The sequence below is a fragment of the Patella vulgata genome, chromosome 9 (assembly GCF_932274485.2).
Source record: "Patella vulgata chromosome 9, xgPatVulg1.2, whole genome shotgun sequence".
Taxonomy (NCBI): domain Eukaryota; kingdom Metazoa; phylum Mollusca; class Gastropoda; family Patellidae; genus Patella; species Patella vulgata.
Window position 1 is genome coordinate 13,107,441 of NC_065887.2, and position 7,635 is coordinate 13,115,075.

Consider the following 7,635-nt stretch of genomic DNA (forward strand, 5'->3'; position numbering starts at 1 on the left):
AGGTTTAACCCTATTCCAATCCATTTTATTATGTATTTCTTAATGTATTTTTTTTTATATCTAGCTCCAAATTCACCAAATACCAATAACATGAATGAAGCAACCACAATCGGTGGGTAACAGTAAATCATAGTTATATACTCTTCAAAAAAAGTAGGGGATATTGAAATGCAAATTCCTATGCAGGTTGTGATATGATAAATAGTTATGGACACTTGACATGCTTTCAGAATATGTTCACAGATAAAGAACTTATCGCCCCAACAGAACCACTGAGCTGCACATACGACACGCAATAGCGCCATACACATGGGAGGGGTTCATTGTCAAATTTGACACATAAAGGAAGGGTTGACAAAACTGCCGTGTGCTGGTTTATCATATCCATGTTTGCTTTCCTATCGGTTCTTGCATAAGATTTACTGTTTAGCGTATCTTTGCTTTAGTGTGTTACGTTTAATTTGATCGGGAGACGTATTAGTCAACGTCAACGTCAACCGACAACACTGCAAGATTGCCAAGACGAATTGCTGAATGTCTGAGGATTGGTGGAGCAATTAATCATTATTAAGACAAAAATCAAAAACGTCGATTTTCACTTTTGACAGTCAGATAAACCGCCCATATGAACTGTTTATGTTCATGTGTAGGCAATTGGCCTGTTATTACCATACACTGGTTACCTCTAATAAAAACAGCAGTGCATTTCCGCAGTTTTGTATTGTTTCTGAATGTCCCCTACTTTTTTTTGAAGAGTATATATAGAGTGATCTGAAGTGTTATTTCGTTTCGTGCGTAAATATTTCTTGTAGTCATTCGGATGGGACGAAAAACTGGGGCCAATGCACACATTGGCGTGCATGACGTGTGCCCGTCTTATTAGCCAAGCCGGAGCGGAACAGTAGGACGTTAAACACCATTTCATTTCGACAATTGTGATGTCCCGGGTTCGTTCCTGATATAGGATGAAGAGCCCAACATAGGAAATAGTCTGGACCCATCGGGCAACAAACCGAAGCCGATACTCATATATCATGAGATTGGCAATTTGATAAAAGGGTACAATTTTTGTAATAGTGCCTTGTATAGCGTATGACCGTCCTCGTTGACCCGATTAACTCAGAAATGTAGATAAGCCATTTTTCATTCCAATTAATACTATACATTAAAGGACAACGTTGGTGTCCGCCAATATTACATTGGTGATAGAACTGGTTAAACACATTCCAAATATAATTTGTCCGTGTATACTCTTGTTTTAATTAAATCTCTACATTTTTATTGAAAAGTTATCCAGGTGGCTCTATAAATAAACTAAACTCATTCTGCTATTTATTTTTGTGACAATAACGCCCAATTGCCATTTTAGAGCTTATGCCAAATTGAGATTTGTAATTCATGTGGCGGAGAGAGTCGTAAGTTTTAAGGAAAAAATAATGATAGTATGTCTCGATGTATAGGGATACCGGAATAAACATTTTCTCTCGTTAGTTTCGAACAGATATTCAGTGGGCTGAAAACTGCTTCACTTTCTGATTCTTCAAATCAATCGTAGCAAAGATATCTGAGTTAAAATTATGTGTTTAGCCAGTTCTATCACATGTGTAATATTGGGGAACCCCAACATTGTCCATTAAGTTTATCGTAGTCATGATATCTTTAAAACTACATTCTATATCAGCAGGCCCAATGCCAACGACGAATACCGGTACACAAAACAACGCAAACAGCGGTGAGATTTTTTTTTCTTTATCTTTATACAATTACAATAAAACGAAATATACTATCTTATGAAAATTTGTTTTGATTGGAAAATTTGTTTTGATTGGAAAATTTGTTTGAAAATTTGTTTTGATTGGAAAATTTGTTTTGATTATTTCTGCTGGAAATTTGTACATTTTCATAAACCTCAACATTTTGGTACTCCTTACCGGGTTAATGATATTAGACTAACACTTTCTCATCCGAAGGTCGAGAAAGAAAGTTCATCGGATTTTCCGGCGTGGTCCCGTATTTTTAGTGGTGCAGACCGGAGGGCCTGACACGGGACAACGTATAGTCGTTGGGATGAGACGAAAAACCGAGGTCCCATGTACACATTGACTTGCACGTAAAAGAACCCTTGGTTGTTCGGGCAATATTTTCATTATAGCACACTTTATCGCGTATGTCTGTCTTCATCAACCCAGTCGGAGCAAAACAGTAGGACGTTAAACCCCATTTAATTTAATTTCTCACCCGAACGTATATTGTCTATAATATATTCATTATCTGATATCATTAAATAATGTGCTATCCTAAATACAAATTTACGATTTATAGTCAAAATCATTGTCATTTCGTACAGATTTTTATTTTACGTTTAACTTTATTTAAAATAACTGTCGGCCACGGTTTTTAATCAATTTCAAATGTTTCCGTACTACACGTAGCAGTGTGAAATAGCACATAGATCTTTGTTTATGAACAGTGTCTCATATTTCCCCCATAACGTCTTTATTTAAATTAAATTGTCTATATTATTATACTGACTTTATGATTAACTTAATAACAAGATCATATTAACTCTTTAATATTGTATTGTGATATCAGGATCTGAAAATGAACCCGCACCGGAGGGCGAACCAGGTAAATGTCTTTCAATCTATTAAACAGTTAACCTTATAATTCTAAATATAGATCTATATTCACGAGATTTCCTATTATTTCAAACTTTAAAAATGTATTTATACGGCGTTAAAACGTCCCTTTATAATGTGGTATGAATATTATGGTTTTGATTTACATGTAAATATAGATCTATATAATTCCTTTATAATGTGGTATGATTATTATGGTTTTGATTTACATGTTCAGTAATACAGCATATAAACATACTTGAGGATGCAGTAAACGTCTGGCCTCTGGGATCATCATTACTAGTCACTTTCTTATTAGTGTGTTTATAACGTGTCTTATATACATCCTCTTGGTATTCCTGTTCAGGCCAGGTGTCTTATATTTTCTTCCCGGATTGCGCTGTCAATTTAAGGTGCAGTTTTTGCGAATTGATATAGATGGGGATGGGCGACTGAAATTCCAAGATGACAAATCAACATGAATTGGAAATCAACCTCAATCTACTATTTTGTAAACCCAATTTGTATTCTAATAGTTTCTTTTCCTTGCACAATTAAACTTTGGAACAACCTACCGGAAACTATTACAAACCTCACAAACGTGAAGTGCATGTAAATCGGGCCTTTCAGAGAGAGAGAGGGAGAGAGAGAGGGGGGGGTGGCGTTGACGAGTGTTTAATATCTCAAAATACGGGTCTTAATATAAAATTCCAGTTATCGTGTTTTACATCACTGGAAAGTATGTTTCTTTGAAGCTATCAGTTATTTACTAGCACATTCATGATTACGTACTTTAGAAGAGAAACATAAACTATACTTTCAATTCATCTTAATCTAATGGGGGCGCTTTAGATCGTGGAGTCAAGTGGCTTGGTTTCCATCCCAAGTTTGTGCGTGAACAGAGATCGGGTCGCTTGTCCAACATCGTGAGGTTTCTCTGGGTCCTCCGATTTCCCCTACTGTTACAGACCTCTACGAACAAGCGAATTATTTAAATAATATTGTACAATATGTTATTCCTGTAATTATATATTATTTTACGTCTCATATCTTGTCTAGATCCGGGTTTACATAATTGTTTTTATTCAGTAACCTTTATCGCCATTGTCTGTTTTACAACCTAAGCCTATATAAATCCCTCTCCCGGTTACAAATAAATTACATAATATTACAATAGATTGAACAACAAATACGAAAAAAAGGAATAGATAAAAAGGAAATTATATATACATTAAAGTCCCACTTCCACTTTGATAGAGAGTCGCGGGCGTCACGGCGACTCGGTAAGTGTAAGGTGTTGGCTCACTTACCAAGCGTCCCGGAGTTCGATCCAAATGTTGGTCCAGAAAGTTCCCTGGAATTGTCCATCGTGGTTTCCCATATAGTGTTGAAGGACACAGGGACTGACAAGACCTACGACGAAGTATGTTCTTGGTTTATTCGACCTCTCAATATTAATATTTATATAATTTTATTTCAGGTTCAAGTGGTGTATCTTACAGAGCAGACTCGATCATTATTTTATTTTTTGTAACCTGTTTATCAAATGTTTTTGTCGTGTAGGGTTGTAAATTATTTTGTCTAGTTATTATGTGTAAATATTCTACGTCATCAATTTCCGTGTTCTTATTGTGAATTTCCATTGCGTCATTTTCTCCGCTGGCCCTTTATCAACCCAATTCGTCTATATGGGGTATATGGGGTATAAATACATTATATTATACGTCATATATCGGTGTTTAATTAGATAACACATCTCAACCCTCCGTGTTTCGAGATGAGAGTTGTTCCTATTAACTTAACGTATTTTTCATCAAAACAACGATTGATTATTGTTATTTATAATATTTCTGCCACACCCAACTACAATTAAGCATATAATCCTACCTGAAACGGGCACAAATCGTCGTATTTATAATCGAGGCGTTAAGCCGTTACTAAGGCCGCCATCTTTTTAAACAGCATACGTTTAACGCTGTCATCATGAAGGCGGGGCTAAATAGAAGGCTTTTATAACAGCCAATCAAAAAGGCAATCGAAAGTGGAGAACATGTCAACACACAAAATGACATGCACATGTTATATCCGCGAATCATTTCAGAAAATAAAATCAAATTACGGCGATAATGTTGAATTAAAACCCGAACTAGAAATTATTTTGGACCTGATAATAAATGGCAAGAAGGATGTTTTTGCTTTATTACCGACAGGATTTGGCAAATCATTGAATTACATATTAATTCCATTGATTTTAAATGAAGTAAAAGGGGCGTGTAGTGTCGGCGCATGTCTAAAGCACTCTAACTATGAATGGATTTAAATGGCGGTGTATGTCAGACAAAAACAACGCTTCATTAATTCAAACGCGAATATTTGGAATTAGGCGATAGTTTAATTAGTCATAATAGCATAAACTTATCTATTTTAAAGATGTTACATGCATCAATAAACAAATTGAGTTTGCCACTTGGAACTAAAGGCATCCAATCGTAGCTAAAAACAAACACATCAGTATATCTCAACGTTTTTAGCTACGTTCTCGAAGCTAGTGTTTAATCAGCAGATTAGGGAGCGGGGGTCTATAACCTTATTATAACAAGTTTATACCTGTTTATTTCCGATGCATATAATTCAGATTATGTCCAATGTCAGCTTTTTGAAATACAATTTTGGGAAATTTGGATTCGTATACGGATAAATCAGGCTCTTTGCTGATTTTAAGTTTTCGACACTTTTTTATACGCCCATACTGAAATTGGGTAGTATATTGTCGTCATCCCCGTCTGTACGTCCGTCCGGCGTCCACGCTCTAAAGCAGTGGTTAGAGACCTGTGGTACGCGTACCACTAGATACGCGAGGGCCTTCCAGGTGGTACGCGAGCACTTTCGGGGTCATGAACGATTTTTAGTTATTGTCCCCCGCCTTTCGAAGAAAGCAGGGGACTATAAAATGGGTTTGTCCGTCTGTCGGTCCGTCCGTCCGTCCGTCCGTCCGTCTGTTCGTCTGTCTGTCTGTTTGTCTGTCCGTCACATTTTTTGGGACACAAGAACTCTCTTTCTAATTGAGCTAGAATGTTCAAACTTGGTGTAGGTGTGTATAAGGTCAATACCTTGATGGAGTTCGAAGATGAACATTTTCCGCTTAGGGTAAGCAGAGATAAGCAATTTGATTTGTTGATGCTTTGGGACACGATAACTTTAGTTCTAATTAAGTGAGAGTGACGAAACTTGGTGTATAGTTTTATTACATCGATACCTTGACTAAGTTCGATAATGAGCATTTTCTGCTCAGGGTCAGCAGAGCAATAAGCAATTTGATTTGCCAAGATTTTGGAACACAATAACTCTCCTTAATTGAGCTATAATGTTCAAACTTGGTGTAGGTGTTTATTGGGTCAATGCCTTGATGGAGTTCGAAGATGAACAGTGTCTTCTTACGGTAGGCAGAGATAAGCAATCTGATTGGTTGATGCTGTAGGGGCACGATAACTTTGGTTATAATGAAGTGAGAGCGATGAAATTCTGAATATAGATTCATTATATCATTACCTTGACTAAGTTCGATGGTGCAAATTTTCTGCCTGGGCTAAGGAGCGATAAGCAATTTGATTGGTCAAGACTTTGGAACATAAAAACTCTGCTTTTAATTGAGGTAGAATGTTTAAACCTGATGTAGATGTTCATTAAGTGAATGTCTTGACTGATTTCAATGATTAACATTTCAAGCTCAATTAAAGTTAAGCAGAGCTAATCAATTTCATTGGTCGATGTTTTGGGACAAGATAATCTTGATTCTATCTGATAGAGAGTGATGAAACTTAGTGTGTAGTTTGATTGCTCGATACTTTTGAAAAAAATAAATGTGCGATTAATTAATATGTGTCATCTATTTATTTTGGGATTTCGGCGGGGGGCATCAGCCTCACTGTTGGCTTGTTTTTTACTTCACAAAAATGTTTACTGCCTAACACAAGATAATACCCATCATTTTCTCAGTGTGTATGTTACTATTCTTATTATTATTTTGTATATTTATTTATATTTTATTTCTATACTTCTCGATTTATTTCTTGATTGATTAATCAATTATGCAAATAAAGTGATATTTGATCGAATTGAGTATCTGTACGGGACCCCCAAGTGGTACTCTATCACAAAAAGGTTGGGAACCACTGCTCTAAAGGCTAAAGTGAATATCCGATTGACTTTAAATTTATAAACAGTTAAGGTCAAGAGACGAAGAATCCTATTTGTTTTCAATGATTTTTGATAATTACTTCCAGACTTATGGCCCTTGATATTAAATGTTTTGTGTACTAAACGTTAGTCTTGGGCAGAACTTGAAGCCAAACAAATTGTAATGATTTCTGACAATTACTTACTGGGTTGTTACTCATTATCCGATTTTAGAGTGTAGTAAATATTTTCATTACTGACAAAAGAAAAAAATATGCGACACCCCTTTTTGACTGCTCTGACGACTTAGATGCTCTGGGCGTATGACTGGTTGCTTGGCAACCTATCTTTAAAATCCACAACAGGCCAATAGATAATGTAAAATTAATATGGTGGGAACAGGTATGCTGCAGTCACAGAATAAACTAACAGTATCGAGATGTGAAAAAATAGCTTCTGGGGTTGGTATTTTAGTTAGAATAGACACCCAAAAGCACAGATTAAAATTATCTAAATTACCAAATTGAAAATTATTTCAGTTCGCTAGGATTTGTGTATTTTTTCCTTATACTATTGGATGAGTTTTCTAGCTAATGTTACCATTTCACCATTTCACTATAAATCCTTGAAAAAAAAACATTTATTTATTGTTAACTACATGTATTTATCGTTTTTAATTAATACGTGTTTCTTATTATTTCTAATACAGTGCACGCATGAAAATGCACGGTCTATTTTCCACAATCACCGGGTTAGTATGTTGGGGTGTTAATCTATATGAACACCCACGTTTCCTCACATGATCACTTGTGCACGTCCTAAAACAACACAATACGGGTTG

The 7,635-nt window shown here is 35.8% G+C and overlaps 1 long non-coding RNA gene across 1 annotated transcript; it reads left to right on the forward strand.

Moving 5' to 3' along the window:
* The first annotated feature begins 1,683 nt into the window (after positions 1-1,683).
* LOC130014226 (uncharacterized) lies at positions 1,684-4,348 on the forward strand. The gene is made up of 3 exons (XR_008789182.1): positions 1,684-1,732; positions 2,593-2,628; positions 4,099-4,348. It is a non-coding gene; the product is annotated as an uncharacterized LOC130014226 (long non-coding RNA).
* Positions 4,349-7,635: the final 3,287 nt, after the last annotated feature.